Source organism: Bison bison, unplaced genomic scaffold (assembly GCF_000754665.1).
Source record: "Bison bison bison isolate TAMUID 2011002044 unplaced genomic scaffold, Bison_UMD1.0 scf7180017864033, whole genome shotgun sequence".
In the NCBI taxonomy this organism is placed as follows: Eukaryota; Metazoa; Chordata; class Mammalia; order Artiodactyla; family Bovidae; genus Bison; species Bison bison.
The window spans coordinates 2,040,435-2,057,806 of record NW_011494605.1 but is presented as its reverse complement, the minus strand read 5'-3'; the positions used below and the strand labels follow the sequence as shown (position 1 = coordinate 2,057,806).

At 42.6% G+C, this 17,372-nt stretch overlaps 1 protein-coding gene and 1 pseudogene across 1 annotated transcript in view; both read left to right on the top strand.

Moving 5' to 3' along the window:
• Positions 1-17,372, top strand: part of AGBL4 (ATP/GTP binding protein-like 4) — a 1,466,590-nt gene that overhangs the window by 1,034,691 nt on the left and 414,527 nt on the right. The gene's annotated exons all lie outside the window — the stretch shown is intronic.
• On the top strand, positions 1,434-2,809 carry LOC104984624 (annotated as a pseudogene).

Sequence of the window (17,372 nt, the reverse complement as noted above, 5' to 3'; positions counted from 1 at the left end):
GACTTATAAGGAAACGGGGTCTCTGCAAGGTTAAATAACTTGAGTACAGTTGAGATAACTGAACTTTGCAGTGTTGAATGGCTGTATGGCTATGGAGCCAGACAGGTCTGGATTTTAATCCTAACTCCACCACCACTTACAAGCTGTGTGACTATGAGAAAGTTATTTAACCTCCTTGAGGCTCCATCTGCTCATCTATAAAATAAAGATAACAATAGTACCTAATTCATGGGCTTGTTGTGAGGATGAAAAGACATATAACACTTAGGCAGGACCTGGAACGTAGCAAGAGCTCAGGAAATGTTATTTTATGATTACTTTTATTGTTTTCATGATTATACTATTAATATTCTTTGGTGATTATGATGGCAATACCAGACTCTGGACTGGGGCAGTGGGCATTCAAAAATGTATAAGACATATAGTGCCTACTCTCCATGAGCATCCAGCCTAACTTTGCCTCTAATTTTACAACTGCAAAGCTAGTAAATGATGAAGCTGAGACTTGAACTGTAACTGTGGAATTTTAAAATACTCTTCTGCTACCTACCACATCCTTCCATTGTAATGTATACCTGATGTTATTGTTGTTAATAGTTTATGTCTGCCTTCCCCATAAAACTGAGGTCTTGGAGGTGGGAATTCTTGCGACTCCTCTTTGCATCCCCAGTGTCCAGCCTGGGACCTGCCACAGAGTCAGGTCCTAAGTGTTTGCTGTTATCAACCGAAGGTCCTATGTTGGGCCACTCATCTCCTGCGTCCCCAGGCCCCAGTCAGGTCCACAGTCCCACTGTTTTTGTCCCTTTCCGTGTGTTCCATCCCCCCCTCCCCCTCTCCCCATTAGGATTCTGCAGTGAGTGATTCCCTCTGTCATCTCACCGTAAATTGATGACTCGGGCCTGCTGATGCACTGAGCCACATGGCTAATACATCAGCTAAATGGATGCCGAAAACACCACCTGCTCCTTCAGGCAAATGGCACTTTGGAAAATGGAATGTGTAATCAATAGAATTAAACCTTAAGCAGAACTCTGTACCCATGTCCCTGTGCAGGGGCTTGGCAGGCAAACAGTAGGAAGATTTTTTTTTTTTTCTTTTTTCTACTCTTTCAAAGCACTTGGTTTGGCACTTGTTCAGCAAGTTCTGTCGCCCCTATCAGGGTCAGCATGGTATCCTCAGCATGCTGTCGCTTCCCTTCCTGTTCTGCCTGAATCTCTTAGTCACTTGGCCTTTATATCCTATCTCTGGCAGAGTTAGAGAGATAGTTTCCAATACACTCAGTGTAGCACAGACAGCTGGAGTTTGAAGCAAGGAGCCTGAAGTCGAGGAGGTCTGGGTGTGACCTGAGGCCAAGACCCTCAACCACACTGAACCTTGACTCATCCGTGAAATGATGGTAATTATTCTCACCTCATAGGGTTGTTTTGAGGATCATGTACCTGAATAGCATATGTGAAGGTGCTTGGTAAACTACAAAGCCACATATGAAGGTTGGTAGTGGTGGTTTAGTCGCTAAGTCCGATTCTTGCGAGCCCATGGACCGTAAACTTCCAGGTTCCTCTGTCCATGGGATTCTGAAGGCAAGAATACTGGAGTGAGTTGCCATTTCCTTCTCCAGGGGATCTTTTCAACCCAGGAATCAAACCTGGGTCTCCTGCATTGCAAGCAGATTTTTTACCAACTGAGCTATAAGGGAAGCCCACAAATGAAGATTAACCATTGTTATTATTCCAAGGTATGGATAGGAGCATAAACTCCCTTTGTATTTTCCTTTCTAACCTACCTATCCAAGGAAATGGCTTTTCAGATATGGCTGAGAAAGCCTAAGATCAAGTAGTCATCAGCCGAACGTGGTTTTACTCTTTCTAGGATTACAGCAAAAATTAGAAAATGGAATCCATGAGCTAGGAGGGAACTTAAGGATTATTGGTGCCTTCGTCTTAGGGAAAACACCAAATGGGATGACCCTGGTGCTACAGGAGGGCCAGGAGGCCCCAGGGGCCCTGGAATGGGAGGCCGCAGTGGCTTCCGTGGAGGCGTCAATAGTGGTGTCCAGGGCCGGGATCGCAGCCGCGAAGCTAGCGGAGGCGAGGCTGAGGACAAGGAGTGGCTCCCCGTTACCAAGCTGGGCCACCTGGTCAAGGACATGAAGATCAAGACCCTGGAGGAGATCTACCTTTTCTCTCTGCCTATCAAGGAGTCTGAGATCATTGACTTTTTCTCGGGAGCATCCTTCAAGGATGAGGTTTTGAAGATTATGCCCATGCAAAAGCAGCCCAGTGCTGGCCAGTGGACCAGGTTCAAGGCATTTATTGCCATCGGGGATTACAACGGACATGTCGATCTGGGTAACGAGTGTTCTAAAGAAGTACCCACTGCCATCTGTGGAGCCATCATCCTGGCCAAGCTGTCCATCGTCCCTGTGCGAAGAGGCTACTGGAGGAGTAAGATCGGCAAGCCCCACACAGTTCTTTGCAAGGTGACTGGCCGCTGTGTCTCTGTGCTGGTGCACCTCATCCCTGCCCCCAGAGGCACTGGCATCGTCTCACCCCTGTGCCCAAGAAGCTGCTGCTGATAGCTGGCATCAATAATGCTACACTTCTGCCAGGGGCTGCACTGCCACCTGGGCAACTTCGCCAAGGCCACTTTTGATGCTGTTTCCAAGACCTACAGTTATCTCGCCCCTGACCTCTGGAAAGAGGCAGTGTTCACCAAGTCTCCATATCAGGAATTCACTGACCATCTTGTGAAGACCCATACCAGAGTCTCCATGAAGAGGACCCAGGCCCCAGCTGTAGCCACCACATAATTTTATAAAAAGAATAATAAAGTAAATGAAACTGGTTAAAAAAAAAAGGATTATTGGTGAGACTACAGACCATGCTCTCTATCCTTATTATGGTTGAGGGAATCGACGTCCAGAGGGGAGAAGGATTTGGCCAGTGACATACTGTGAATTGATGGCACAGCAAGGAATGGAGGCCAGGTGGTCTTGTCTTGGTCCAGGAGTCTCCCCATGAAGCTTCCAGGCCAGAGCTGAGGGTGGGAAGACAATCAAGGTCAAGGCCACTTGAAGCCAAGAGCTTGCCCTCCTTCCTCTGCACTGTGCTGGTATCACCACCCTGAGAGCATAGGTGCAGAGGAGCCCCTTCTTCTCAGAATTCTTACAACACTGTCTTCATCATTTATTTGGCCTTTAATTTTATGCAACCTGGTGAGATCCCTTATGCTGCTGTCTTGAGTTAGCTAATCCACAGTTCTCTAATGGAAGCAATTTTGCCCCCTACTTTCAGAGGACATTTGGCAATGTCTGGAGACGTTTTTGACTGTCAAGATTTGAGAGGGGTTATTACTGGCATCTAGTGGGTAGAAATCATGGCTACTTTAAACATCCTGCAGTGCGTAAGACAATGCTTGATGATGAAAAATGATCTGGTCCAAAGTATCACTAGAGTCAATGTTAAGAAACCCTAATCTAGTCCATTTGTAGGGTTCTGCCTTTTTATCTTTGGCCAGACCATCAGTGGTCTGTGAGCTCTGTGTGGACTTCAGTGCAATCTTGCTGATTCCCTCAGTAGATTTAACATAGCAGAATCTAAGCAAATATTTCCGGGTGGGGAATGCGTAGATGGGGAAAGAGCGCCAGACTATAAGCAGGGATCCTTGTTTGGTCAAAGCTTCACCACCAGCAGGACTAAAGTAATCCTGGACTAGATTAGTGATTTTCAAACTGTGCTCCAGGAAGCTGTAACAATATCTTCATCTGTTTGATTCTATGGCTTTTGAATGTAATTTCTTATGTACAAAGAATTCTGCAGTTGTAAAAATTTGTAAACCACTGAGATAGTTGAACCCTTAAGGTAGTTTTAGGCCAAAATCCCTCTGAAGACGCCTCAGAGGAGGACATATATAAAGGTTCTATTTTTAACAAACTCAAAGAATGCCTCTGTGATGTCAATTTATATTCTCCAGTCATGGGTTGAGGATGGTGGCCTCTCTGGCACCCTTCTAGTTTGGAGACTGTCCAGCTCCTTACTCATCTTGTGGCCGTGCAGCAAGCCATGAGTCTCCCTTCAGGAACCTGAATATTCAGGAATGAGCTCTGGGGGAGATTCCTGCCTGTGCCTCCAACCCTGGGAGCATTCCCTGGCTCCTAAGGAGGGCCTCAGTCAGGTGCCATTAAGTAATGGCCATTTGGTGTATTTATAAACCCAGAAGCCTGTGTACGCTGGTGATAGACTTGTGCAGGAGCTAATGAATTAGTGTGAGGCAAGGGCGACCTGAGACCTGGCTCAGTGAGATGCTCTGGTTGCCTCTGGAGGGGGCTGCCTGCTTCATGCCCACTGCAAAAGACCAGAGGAAATATAGCTGAGGGTACTAAGAAAAGTCAAGAAAGAAATTCAGAGAGAGACAGCTCAAGAAGAGAGAGCAAGAGTTTGATGCTAGTGATGAGTGATGGTGATTGTCTCTGAGTGAAAAGTAGAATGTTCAATAAACATTCATTTGTAGTTATTATTAGAATTATCATTATTTATAGTTAACCATTGTCTGGGCTTATAGAGACCAGCAGGATTACATACTTGTAACTTAATATAATTGTCAGTGTCAGGTGAGCTACTTGGGTTCATAACATGCTACCTGGTACAGAAACACCTTTTACTCTAGTCCCTCCTATGCTTCTTCCCTGGTAGCTCAGTTGGTAAAGAATCCACCTGGAATGCAGGAGACCCCAGTTCGATTCCTGGGTCAGGAAGATCCGCTGGAGAAAGGATAGGCTACCCACTCCAGTATTATTGGGCTTTTCTTGTGGCACAGCTGGTAAAGAATCCACCTGCAACCTGGGTTCAATCCCTGGGTTGGAAAGATCCCCTAGAGAAGAGAAAGGCTACCCAACTCCAGTATTCTGGCCTGGAGGATTCTATGGACTGTATAGTCCATGGGTTGCAAAGAGTCAGACACGACTGAGCGACTTTCACTCTTATGCTTTCATGGTTCACGTGGAAAATTGACATCAGAGAGGGGCAGGAGTGTGCCCAAATACCACGTCAAATCACTGTGGGGATCAGAATGCCGCTGTGCTAATGCCGGGTGGGGATTCTTCGCAACACACTGGTCTGCCTCCTGGGAGGACAGTGTTTCCTTCATCTGTGGCACTCTGTCTACAGAGCAGAAAGGTCATTGACATCATTTCATCAAATCTCAACACATTCCTAGGGGAGTGAGGAAAAACAAACACGAACAAAACAATGAACAAACAAAGGGAACAAATCACACCTAGCATTCATACAAAGGAGCCAGGCTTCACCAGGGGGTGGGGAGTGAGTCCTCCACCCCCACAGTAGGCCTGCTTAACTCTGGACCCTTTCAGCATGACCAGCAATCCAATAATGCAGTACCCTGGCTGTGCCATTAGCTCATTAGGTGGAGACGAGTGTCTGCATTGATCTGTTTATCTCTCAGGCCCGGCTGCTGGAGAAAGGCCAGCTGTTTTCCTGAGAGCTGACTTTCCTCTTGACTCATCACAGAGCATCAGGGGAGTCCGCTCCTTTGTCCCTTTCAAGCTCAAGGTCACTGGAGTGCAGAGCAGGAGTCAGACCACAGTGGTGCCTTCTGAGAGCTTCAGACATTGCATCTCCTCCTTCATCCTTTTAATTCTCCCCTGGAGGTGACCCCTTTGGGAAATGAAAATATGGTGGGAAGTGCTTGGACTTGCAAGGGGACAGATCTCGGCTTGATACCAGGCACTAATGCTTGTATGCTACCTGTATGACTTTGGGGAAGTCATTTCCCCTCTGTGAGCCCAGATGCTCTCCTTTGCAAAGCAAGGCTAATAGCACATATAGATTTCTGCAAAGATTTGTTGATATAAATATGAGAGAACAGGCACAATGTCTAGCTTAGTGCTAGGTGCAGAAGAAATACCAGAAAATCTTACCTGAGCTGCCACTTCTGAGAAACAGTGTTTTAGGAATAGTATACATATCTGTCAATCAGGATTTGATCATGGGATTTTTGTGAGATTGATATGAAAATATATGGGGGAGCATAGCTATTATTACACAAATAATTTTGTTCATATAAGGCTCATTCAGAATGGACAATATCAAGGATATATGATCTTCTGCCCTGGACTCAGTTAAAATTTTCAGCTTGCCTATATATCTGTTGTCTCATACGTGGCATTAGCTCATGAAAAGTACATTGCTTAACACGTTAATTGTATTTAATGCTTTTAAAAATAGGAAGTAGTTTGTTGAAACACCAAACGTAACCTCTTAGTCATCAATAATAATGGGGCCTGGGTTGTACTAGATAATATTGGCAAAATATATTTTTCCAAATCACTACAACTGTATTCTTTTTATTTGATTAAATGTTCCCATTTGATTAATATTTCCCTTTTCACTTTCTAAGTTTCCTTCTTTTCATGCTACTGTCCAATTCTTAAGTTAATGCCACGTTTAAACTGTAAATATCCTCATTATAGAGAATATATAAAAGAATAATTAAATTTACATTGCTCCTAAGTCCATAAGTCAACATGTCACTGTACTTCTTGCCAAATTTTTTCTTTGTGCTTTTGTGCATTTTTTAATAAAAATGGGTATCATACTGCATTTGTCTTTTTTTACCCAATGAAATATTATGATCATTTCCTACATTTTAAATATTCTTCAAAAAATGTGTTTTAAGAACTGCATAATCCATAGCATGTATGTGAATAGCTTATTTAATTACTTCTTCTTATTCCATATTTAGGTAATTTTCAATTTTTTACTATTACAGTTTAATGAACACCCATACATATGTTTGCATCTGTCATTATTTCCTTAGAAATAATTTCTTAGAAATATATTCCTTAGAAAGAATAACAGCATTCTTTTTATCCTTATCAAAGGCATTGACAGTAATTTATTGACCACTTTGAAAGAAAAATTACCCCCTCCCAAGCCCAAGGCTTGCATGCTGCTTTGTTAGAGTCTGGGATACCCCCTGGTGGAAGTTATAGAACATGGCCAAAATGCACCACATATGCCCTGATAAGGGAACTCAAAGATTCTGGATGCAGAGTCTTCGGAATTCAGCACATGCAAAAGATTTCTCTTCCTTTCCTCCTCTTTTTCTCTCTCTCTCTCACATACACATACACCAAAACCACAGGAAAATTAAATGGATTAACCAAATGAAAAAAAATCAAGAAAGCTCAGACTTAAAGTTGTTTTCAATTTAAAGCCATGCCCTGGCTGCCCTGCCTCCCTGCCACCCAGGTGCCTACAGCATAACGTTCAGAGGCTGTGCGCTTGGCTAGAGGTGTCCTAGACTAGAAATCTGCCCATTAAGACACTAGATGGAGCCAGATGGGAAAGTTTCTGCTCTCGCTGCAGAGGAACCATTTTCTCTGCTCTTTCCTTTTCAGGAGCAGTAGCATGATATGGCTGGTCTCACAGAAAACCTATTTCTCTAATAGTCTTCATTTGAGCTGTCCTCAATCAGTCATTCTTAGAACATTCACCAAGCCCTTGCTCTGAGTCAGCTTTCAGACACAAAGCTGAGTCAAATACAGTCCTCACCTCCTTTCTCTGGAGGGGTGTATGGGCTGGTGGGAGAGGCCGCTTAGTTAACAGGCTGATCTTACTTTACTTTTCTTCGCTCTTTCTAGACTCCAGGCAACAGGGCCCAACACATTGCCTGATCTTGCACTGGAATTCTCTAGCTTCTTGACTTCCTTCTTGCAATTTTCTCTCTCAGGAAAGAGGTTTCCTTCTATTTCTTTGTATCTAAATCTTAATCTCTATCAGGCCCAATCCAAATGCTTCTTCCGCTGGGAAGCCTTTCCTGATTTTTCCCACACAGAATTCCTCTTTGATTCCTTTAACCCTTTGTTTAGTGCACCAGTTATCAAGATTTACTATGTATCAGAATCACCTCGGGACTGGATCCCACTCTCCGTGTTTCCAATTTAGCAGATTTGGGGAACAGCCTAGGAATCTGCATTTCTAACAAGTTCTCATGATGTTTCTAATGGTCTAGGGAGGATACTTATGGGTTAGCGAACACAGGGAGATTTGGGCAAAGGTGTGGGTCTGCGGAAAGCATGTACCCTCCATGTATCCCTTCCACTGGATGTTCGTCTGAATGCTTTATCATAACCTGTAATAAACTGCTAAATGAAGGAATGCCCATTCCAGGGCCTGAGACGGGGACAGGAGAAAGAAACAGGACAACACTTTGCTGTTCCAGAGCCATGTGAGGAGTGCTCCAGAAGCAGAAATGCAGATGCAGTTAACTGTCCTCATAGTGTTCGGAGGCCACAGCTTTCACAGAGGGAATGGTATTTGAGCTGGGCTTGAAGAATGAAAGTGAAAGAGGAGAGTGAAAAAGGTGGCTTAAAGCTCACATTCAGAAAACTAAGATCATGGCATCTGGTCCCATCACTTCATGGCAAATAGATGGGGAAACAGTGTCAGACTTTATTTTTGGGGGCTCCAAAATCACTGCAGATGGTGATTGCAGCCATGAAATTAAAAGACACTTACTCCTTGGAAGGAAAGTTATGACCAACCTAGATAGCATATTCAAAAGCAGAGACATTACTTTGCCAACAAAGGTCCGTCTAGTCAAGGCTATGGTTTTTCCTGCGGTCATGTATGGATGTGAGAGTTGGACTGTGAAAGAAGCTGAGCGCCAAAGAATTGATGCTTTTGAACTGTGGTGTTGAAGAAGACTCTTGCGAGTCCCTTCGACTGCAAGGAAATCCAACCAGTCCATTCTAAAAGAGATCAGTCCTGGGTGTTCTTTGGAAGGAATGATGCTAAAGCTGAAACTCCAGTACTTTGGCCACCTCATGCGAAGAGTTGACTCATTGGAAAAGACTCTGATGCTGGGAGGGATTGGGGGCAGGAGGAGAAGGGGACAACAGAGGATGAGACTGTTGGATGGCATCACCGACTCAATGGACGTGAGTTTGAGTGAACTCCGGGAGTTGGTGATTGACAGGGAGGCCTGGTATGCTGCAATTTATGGGGTCGCAAAGAGTCGGACACGACTGAGCAACTGAACTGAACTGAACTGAACTGAAGGATGCCCAAGACTTCTTCAGGATCAGAAAAGGTCAACGTCATGTACCAAGGTACCAAAAGCCCCAGCATATTCAGCATGTGACAAAATATTTATTGGGTGTGGGACATGGGGAGAATGGGCGATATCCTTAGAAATGTGAAGGTGATAGGAGATCGCCTAGAAGAGTTGAATGCCATGCTAAGAAGTTTTGATTTCATCCTCCAGATGAATGAAGAAATAATGAATAAATAAAATAGAGAAATAACATGGTAGAGATTTCCTAATGGAAGAATCAGTCTGATTGCAGTGCAGAGTCTGGACTGCCAGCGGCAAGTTGGGAGGGGTGAGACCAGTGAGAAATCTGTTAAAATTGACTAGGCAAGAAATGATGACAGCTGGACATGATGGATTTGGGAAGTCTAATGGGCTTGGACTCAATCACGCACATCTGAGGGAGAACTGCAAAGGTCTTTGGAGCCATAGGTGAGCTTTGCCTTCCTCCCACTCCTTTCCCAAGCTCCTATCTTTAACTTCTTGTCTGACTGTTACAGTTAGGTCCTGCCTGTCTCTGTGCCAGAGCACACACTACGTGAACTTCTCTGCCTCAAACCCCATTTCCTACCGGTGACTATAGCCCTGGTTCTCTCCCGGGTCTCTATTTCTTTGTCAGATCTGTGTGCAGGTCCCTGACTGGTCACACTAACCTAACTGGGGGGTCTTAGCGTGTCTCAGGTTTCTCATCTGTCTGTCTCAACTATCAAGTAGGGACAGTAATATTTCCTCAGTGGCTGTTATTGCAAAATGCAAGAAGATAGGATGATAAATTATCCCTAGACTCATTGGACAAAGATAGGCATTATTGTTCTTATTGTTCAGTTGCCAAGTTGTGACCCCCATGGACTGCAGCATTCCAGTCCCTGGCCCTCACCATTTCCCAGACTTTGTTCATGTCCATTGAATCAGTGATGCCATTCAATGATTCTCATACTCTGTTACCCTCTTCTTCTGCCTTCAATCTTTCCTAGCATCAGGGTCTTTTCCAATGTGTTGTCTCGTCACATCAGGTGGCCAGAGTATTTGAGCTTTGGCTTCAGCATCAGTCCTTCCAATGAATATTCAGGATTGATTTCCTTTAGGATTGACTGGTTTGATCTCCTTGCTGTCCAAGGGACTCTTAAGAGTCTTTTCCAGCACCACAGTTCAAAAGCATCAGTTCTTTGGTGCTCAGCCTTCTTTATGGCCCAACTCTCACATCCATACATGACTACTGGAAAGACCATATATAGCCTTGACTGTATGGATCTTCGTCAGCAAAGTGATGTCTTTGCTTTTTAATACACTGACTAGATTTGTCATTGTTTTCCTTCCAAGAAGCAATCATTTTCTAATTTCATGGCTTCAGTCTACCATCCACAGAGAAGGTATATGTATTATCTGGGTATATGTATTCATCCTGAAATGAATTATATTATTTGCAACTATGATCTCCCTATATTCATTTATTTATTCACTTAACAATAGCTTTTTGATTATCTCATATGCTACGAGCTCCATGCTAGGCATATGGAATAATAGAAAGATACAGATTTTGGAATCAGTCCTTGCTATGCCTTTGCCAGCTCTGTGACCTTAAGTAAGTTACTCAAGTTCTCTAAGTCTCCATTTCTCCATCTGAAAAATGAGGACTGTGATGTTTTACGCATCAGTGTTGTTATGAGGACTAAATAACTTTAATGAGATAGAGCCTGGACAGTGCCTGGTCACATAATCAGTATTTCAGTTCAATCGCTCAGTCGTGTCCAACTCTTAGCGACCCCATGAACCGCAGGACACCAGGCCTCCCTGTCCATCAGTATTTAGTATCAGTTTCCTTCCTCCCATTATTCTCATTTTTTTCATTCATTCAACAAGTATGCAATACAATATGTATAGGGCACCATGCCAGGCACTGAGGAAGACATAGCCTCATTCTCTTGGAGCTAATATCCAGCTGGATCAGTTATCTTATGAAGGCTTCCCATAGAAAATGACAGTTACGCGAAGACTTGAAAGGTAAGCAGAAGTTAGACAAAGATCTGTGAAAGAATGTTTCAGGCTGGTTTAAGACTCCAGAGGCCTGAAACTATCAGGAATACTGGAGAAAGTCAAAGCAGTTCAAGATGGCTGGAGCATCGTTGAGGACTGATGAGAGCAAAAGCCACTGAGAACACCAATTCAAGGTAGCTACTGAGAAAAATATGCTTCCAAAGGATTTTGGCAGGAGAATGACATGGTCAGTTTTGCATCTTAGAAAGATACCTCTGAATTTACTGTGGAGATTACTGGAGGCAGAGACTTCAGGCAGGAGATTATTGCAGTAATCAACATGAGAAATTATGTAGTCTTTAACTAAGATAGTAGCTGTAGGAATGGAGAAGCAGACATTTTAAGATCTATTTATGATAGGATACCAGAGAGAGAGCTAAATAGTGGAGGGAATTCTAGAATGACACCTAGGTTTCTAATCTGAGTAATCAAGAGAATGGTGATGCCATACCCTGAGCTAAAGACAGGTCACTAAGGGGAGGAGCAAGCTTTGGTAAAACTCATGACTTTAGTTGACATGGATTTTGAAGTACCTGTGAGACATCATTCTGGTGGTACTCGGGTCATATTCTCAGGTCACTCCAGGCCCAGGCCTTGCTCTCAGTCCATCTTTCTTCCCAGTTGGTCATGTGGGCCAAAGACGTGTATTCTTGGCAGACAGATATAGTAGAAGCCATTTTGAGTGAAAGGGGTACAGACTCTGCATGGGTAATTGAGATTTGAGGACCAAAGGCAGAGTTTAGAGAAACAGTTTACTTAAAAGTTGACCCCATATTAATTAACTGGGGTACTTGTCTAATAAAGATTTGAAACTACATCAAGGTTTGGGTATCACATTTCCTGAATCAACAATCCCAACATGTTGTAATGATGAATTTTCTGCTGATTTGGCAATGTGCATGAAAGGTTTCATAGAGATGTAAAAGTTATATCATCACTGATTGTACATTTAACGAATCCTTTTAAGGGAAAAGAGTAAGGTTATAGTCACTCATTCATTTACTCATTCTTCACATGTTTACTAAGCAGAAGCTTGTAGCTAGGCTCTGTGCCAGTTCGGAAACACAGACATGAAGGAGCTCCTGTTGGTGGAAACTTCAAGTCCAGTGGGGAAACAGGTGAGTAAACGGACAATGGCAAGTCAGTGAGCGAAATACCAGGATAGATGCCAGAAACAGGGTAGAGCGGACGGCACAGGCAAAGGGGGCCCTGAGGAAGCTGGGGCTCGTGATGTTATCAGTAACTCCCCCGCAGGGTTCCTTTTAGCTATGATGAAATACTGCTACCCAATATTTAATAATTCATTCTTTTTGTCAAAAGGTTATTGGCAAGTCTCTGAGTAATACGTTTGGATTATTAAGGTAAATCTGACAGCTTTAGGTCATCAACAAGGTTTTCTTGTCTCCCACAGCTGGTATTCAGAGAAAATCACCCCTGGAATACCGTTTATCTCTGGCACTGAAACATAAAAAGAGAAAGAATGATAAATAAAATCAAATATTTTCTTCATGTGTAGAATACTAATGTTCTCCTTATGAAGAAGAAAATCATTTAAAAATACATAATAAAATAACTGCTGTGAGTTTCCATGTTCCTGGACTGTGTGGGCCTGAGGACTAGAAACACAGCACTTGCCCCTGCTTCATGTGAGAGAGGCAGCATGGAATAGCAAATGGGATTTGGTGTCAGACTGACCTCAAAGTCTTTGTGACCTTGAGAAAGGCACTTTTCGTAGCTCAGATCCAGTTCTTTCATTCACAAAACATATATTTATATAATATAAAGTGTACCTCAGAGGACAGTCTTGGGAATTAAATAAAATGATATTTGGAAAGTCTAGTGCAGTATTTAGATTTTTTACATTTTACTTATTTTATTTTTTATTTCATTGGCTGTCCCTAGTGGCTCAGATGGTAAAGAATCTGCTTGCAGTACAGAAGACCCAGGTTTGATCCCTGGGTCAGGCAGATGCCCCGGAGAAGGCAATGGCAACGCACTCCAGTATTCTTGTCTGGAGAATTCCATTGACAGAGCAGCCTGGGAGGCTACAGTCCATGGGTTCACACAGAGCCAGACAGGACTGAGCAACTGACGCTTTCACTTTCATGGCTGCTTTACAGTGTTGTCTTAGCTTCTGCTGTACAGCAAAGTGAGTCAGCTTTATATGTACATGTATCCTGTCTTTTTTGGGTTTCCTTCCTATTTAGGTCACCACAGAGCACCAAATAGAGTTCTCTGTGTTTTATAGTCAGCTTTCATTAGTTACCTATTCTGTACATAATAGTGTATATATGTTCATCCCAGTCTCTCAATTCATCCCACTTCCCCCTCACCCTCTTGGTAGCCATACATTTGTTCTCTATGTCTCTGTCTCTATTTCTGCTTTGCAAGTACGTTCATCTATGCCGTTTTTCTAGATTTCACATATATGCGTTAATACATGATATTTGTTTTTCTCTTTCTGACTTACTTCACTCTCCATGAGTCTCTAGGTCTATCTACATCTCTGCAAATGGTACAATTTTGTTCCTTTTTATGACTGAGGTAATCAGTCAGTTCATTTGCTCAGTCGTGTCCTACTCTTTGTGACCCTATGAAATGCAGCACACCAGGCCTCCCTGTCCCTCACCAGCTCCCGGAGTCCACCCAAACCCATGTCCATTGAGTCGGTGATGCCATCCAACCATCTCATTCTCTGCTGTCCCCTTCTCCTCCTGCCCTCAATCTTTCCCAGCATCAGGGCCTTTTCAAATGAGTCAGCTCTTCGCATCAGGTGGCCAAAGTATTGGAGTTTCAGCTTCAACATCAGTCCTTCCAGTGAACACCCAGGACTGATCTCCCTTAGAATGGACTGTTTGGCTCTCCTTGCAGTCCAAGGGACTCAAGAGTCTTCTCCAACACCACAGTTCAAAAGCATCAATTCTTCGACGCTCAGCTTTCTTTATAGTCCAACTGTCATGTCCATACATGACCACTGGAATAACCATAGCCTTGACTAGATGGACCTTTGTTGAAAAAGTAATGTCTCTGCTTTTTAATATGCTATCTAGGTTGGTCATAACTTTCCTTCCAAGGGGTAAACGTCTTTTAATTTCATGGCTGCAGTCACCACCTGCAGTTATTTTGGAGCCCAGAAAAATAGTCAGCCACTATTTCCACTGTTTCCCCATCTATTTGCCATGAAGTGATGGGACCAGATGCCATGATCTTAGTTTTCTGAATGTTGAGCTTTAAGCCAACTTTTTCACTCTCCTCTTTCACTTTCATCAAGAGGCTCTTTAGTTCTTCTTCACTTTCTGCTATAAGTGTCATGTCATCTGCATATCTGAGGTTATTGATATTTCTCCTGGCAATCTTGATTCCAGCTTGTGTTTCATCCAGCCCAGCATTTCTTATGATGTACTCTGCATATAAGTTAAATAAGCAGATTGACAATATATAGCCTTGACGTAGTCCTTTTCCTATTTGGAATCAATCTGTTGCTCCATGTCCAGTTCTAACTGCTGCTTCCTGACCTGCATATAGGTTTCTCAAGAGGCAGGTCAGGTGGTCTGGTATTCCCATCTCTTTCAGAATTTTCCACAGACTATTGTGATCCACAGTCAAAGGCTCTGGCATAGTCAATAAAGCAGAAATAGATGTTTTTCTGGAACTCTCTTGCTTTTTAGATGATCCAACAGATGTTGGCAATTTGATCTCTGCTTCCTCTGCCTTTTCTAAAACCAGCTTGAACATCAGGAAGTTCACAGTTCACCTATTGCTGAAGCTTGGCTTGGAGAATTTTGAGCATTACTTTACTAGTGTGTGAGATGAGTGCAGTTGTGCAGTAGTTTGAACATTCTTTGGCATTTCCTTTCTTTGGGATTGGAATGAGTACTGACCTTTTCCAGTCCTGTGGCCACTGCTGAGTTTTCCAAATTTGCTGGCATAGTGAGTGGACCACGTTCACAGCATCATCTTCTAGGATTTGAAATAGCTCAACTGGAATTCCATCACCTCCACTAGCGTTGTTCATAGTGATGCTTCCTAAGGCCCACTTGATTTCACATTCCAGAATGTCTGGCTCTAGGTGAGTGATCACACCATCATGATTATCTGGGTCATGAAGCTCTTTTTTTACAGTTCTTCTGTGTATTCTTGCCACCTCTTCTTAATATCTTCTGCTTCTTTTTGGTCCCTACCATTTCTGTCCTTTATTGTGCCCATCTTTGCATGAAATATTCCCTTGGTATCTCAACTTTCTTGAAGAGATCTCTAGTCTTTCCCATTCTATTGTTTTCCTCTATTTCTTTGCATTGATCACTGAGGAATGCTTTCTTATCTCTCCTTGCTATTCTTTGGAACTCTGCATTCAAATGGGTATATCTTTCCTTTCCTCCTTTGCTTTTCACTTCTCTTCTTTTCACAGCTATTTGTAAGGCCTCCTCAGACAGCTATTTTGCTTTTTTGCATTTCTTTTTCTTGAGGATGGTCTTGATTCCTGTCTCCTGTACAGTGTCACGAACCTCTGTCCATAGTTCATCAGGCACTCTGTCTATCAGATCTAGTCCCTTGAATCTATTTCTGACTTCCACTGTATAATCGTAAGGGATTTGATTTAGGTCATACCTGAATGGTCTAGTGGTTTTCTCCACTTTCTGCAATTTCAGTCTGAATTTGGCGATAAGGAGTTAATATTCCACTGTATATATGCACCACATCTTCTCTATGCAGTCCTCTGCTGATGGACATGTAGGTTGCTTCCATGTCCTGGCTGCTGTAAATAGTGCTGCAATGAACACCGAAGGGTGCAAGTAGCTTTTTCAGTTAGGATTTTCTCTAGGTACTTGCCCAGGGGTGGGATTGCTGATCATATGGTAGTTATAGTTTTAGTTTTTCAAGGAACCTCTGTACTGTTTTCCATAGTGGCTGTATCAATTTACCTTCCCCCCAACAGTCTAAAAGGGTTCCCTTTTCGCCATACCCTCTCCAACATTTATTGTTTGTAGATTTTCTGATGATGGCCATTCTGATCAGTGTGAGGTGATACCTTCTTGTAGTTTTGATTTGCATTTCTCTAATAATTAGTGTTGTTGAGCATCTTTTCATTCCTTGATTGAGTTATTTGTTTGTTTGTTTTTTGATAGTGAGGATAGTAAGCTGCATAAGCTGATTTTTTTTCTCCAGCTTATTGAGGTATAATTTATATATTTAAGCTATACAGCTTGATGTTTTGATAAATATATATATATGGTAAAATAATCAGCACCATCAAGCTAACTAACATATCCATCACTACACAGAGTTTCCTTTTTTTTTCTAAAGAGAACAATTAAGATCTACTCTCTTAGCAAATTTCAAATATACAATGTGGTATTAACTATAGCCTAGCCACTATGATGTATATTAGTTCCTCAAAACATATTCATTTTTTAACTGGTAGTTTGTACCCTTGAGCAATCATCTCCCCATTTTCCCTGCCTCCCAGACCCTGGCAACTACCATTCTACTCTGCTTCTATGACTTCAATTATTTTTGATTCTTCATGTAAGTAAGATTATGCATTATTTGTCTTTCTGTGTCTTACTTATTTCATTTAGTGTAATATCCTTCAAGTACAGACATGTTGTGACAGATGGCAAGTTTTCCTTCTTTTTCAAGGCTAAATAGTATTTTGTGTGTGTGTGTGTGTGTGTGTGTGTGTGTGTGTGTATCATAGTTTCTTTATCCATCTGTTAATGGACATTTCGGTTATTTCCATATCTTCGCTACTGTGAATAATGCTGCAATGAATATGGGAATGCAGATATCTTTCTAAGATATTGATTCCATATACCTAGAAGTGAAACTGATGGATCATAAGGTATTTCTGTTTTTATTTTTTTTGAGGACTTCCATAGTGACAGTGTTGTTGTTTTGTCACTAAGTCGTGTCCAACTCTTTTGCAACCCCATGGGCTGTAGCCACCAGGCTCCTCCATCCATGAGATTTCCCAGGCAAGACTACTGGAGTGTGTTGCCATTTCCTTCTCCGGGGCATCTTCATGACCCAGAGATTGAACCTGCATCTTCTGTATTGGCAGAGGAGTCTTTATCACTGAGACACTGGGGAAGCCCAATAGCCACAGTACTGATTTACCTTCCCAGTGATACTGCACGAGTTTCCTTTTGTACATCCTCACAACCCTTATATTTTGTCTTTTTAATAATAGCTATTCTAACATATGTGAGGTGGTGCCTTATCATGGT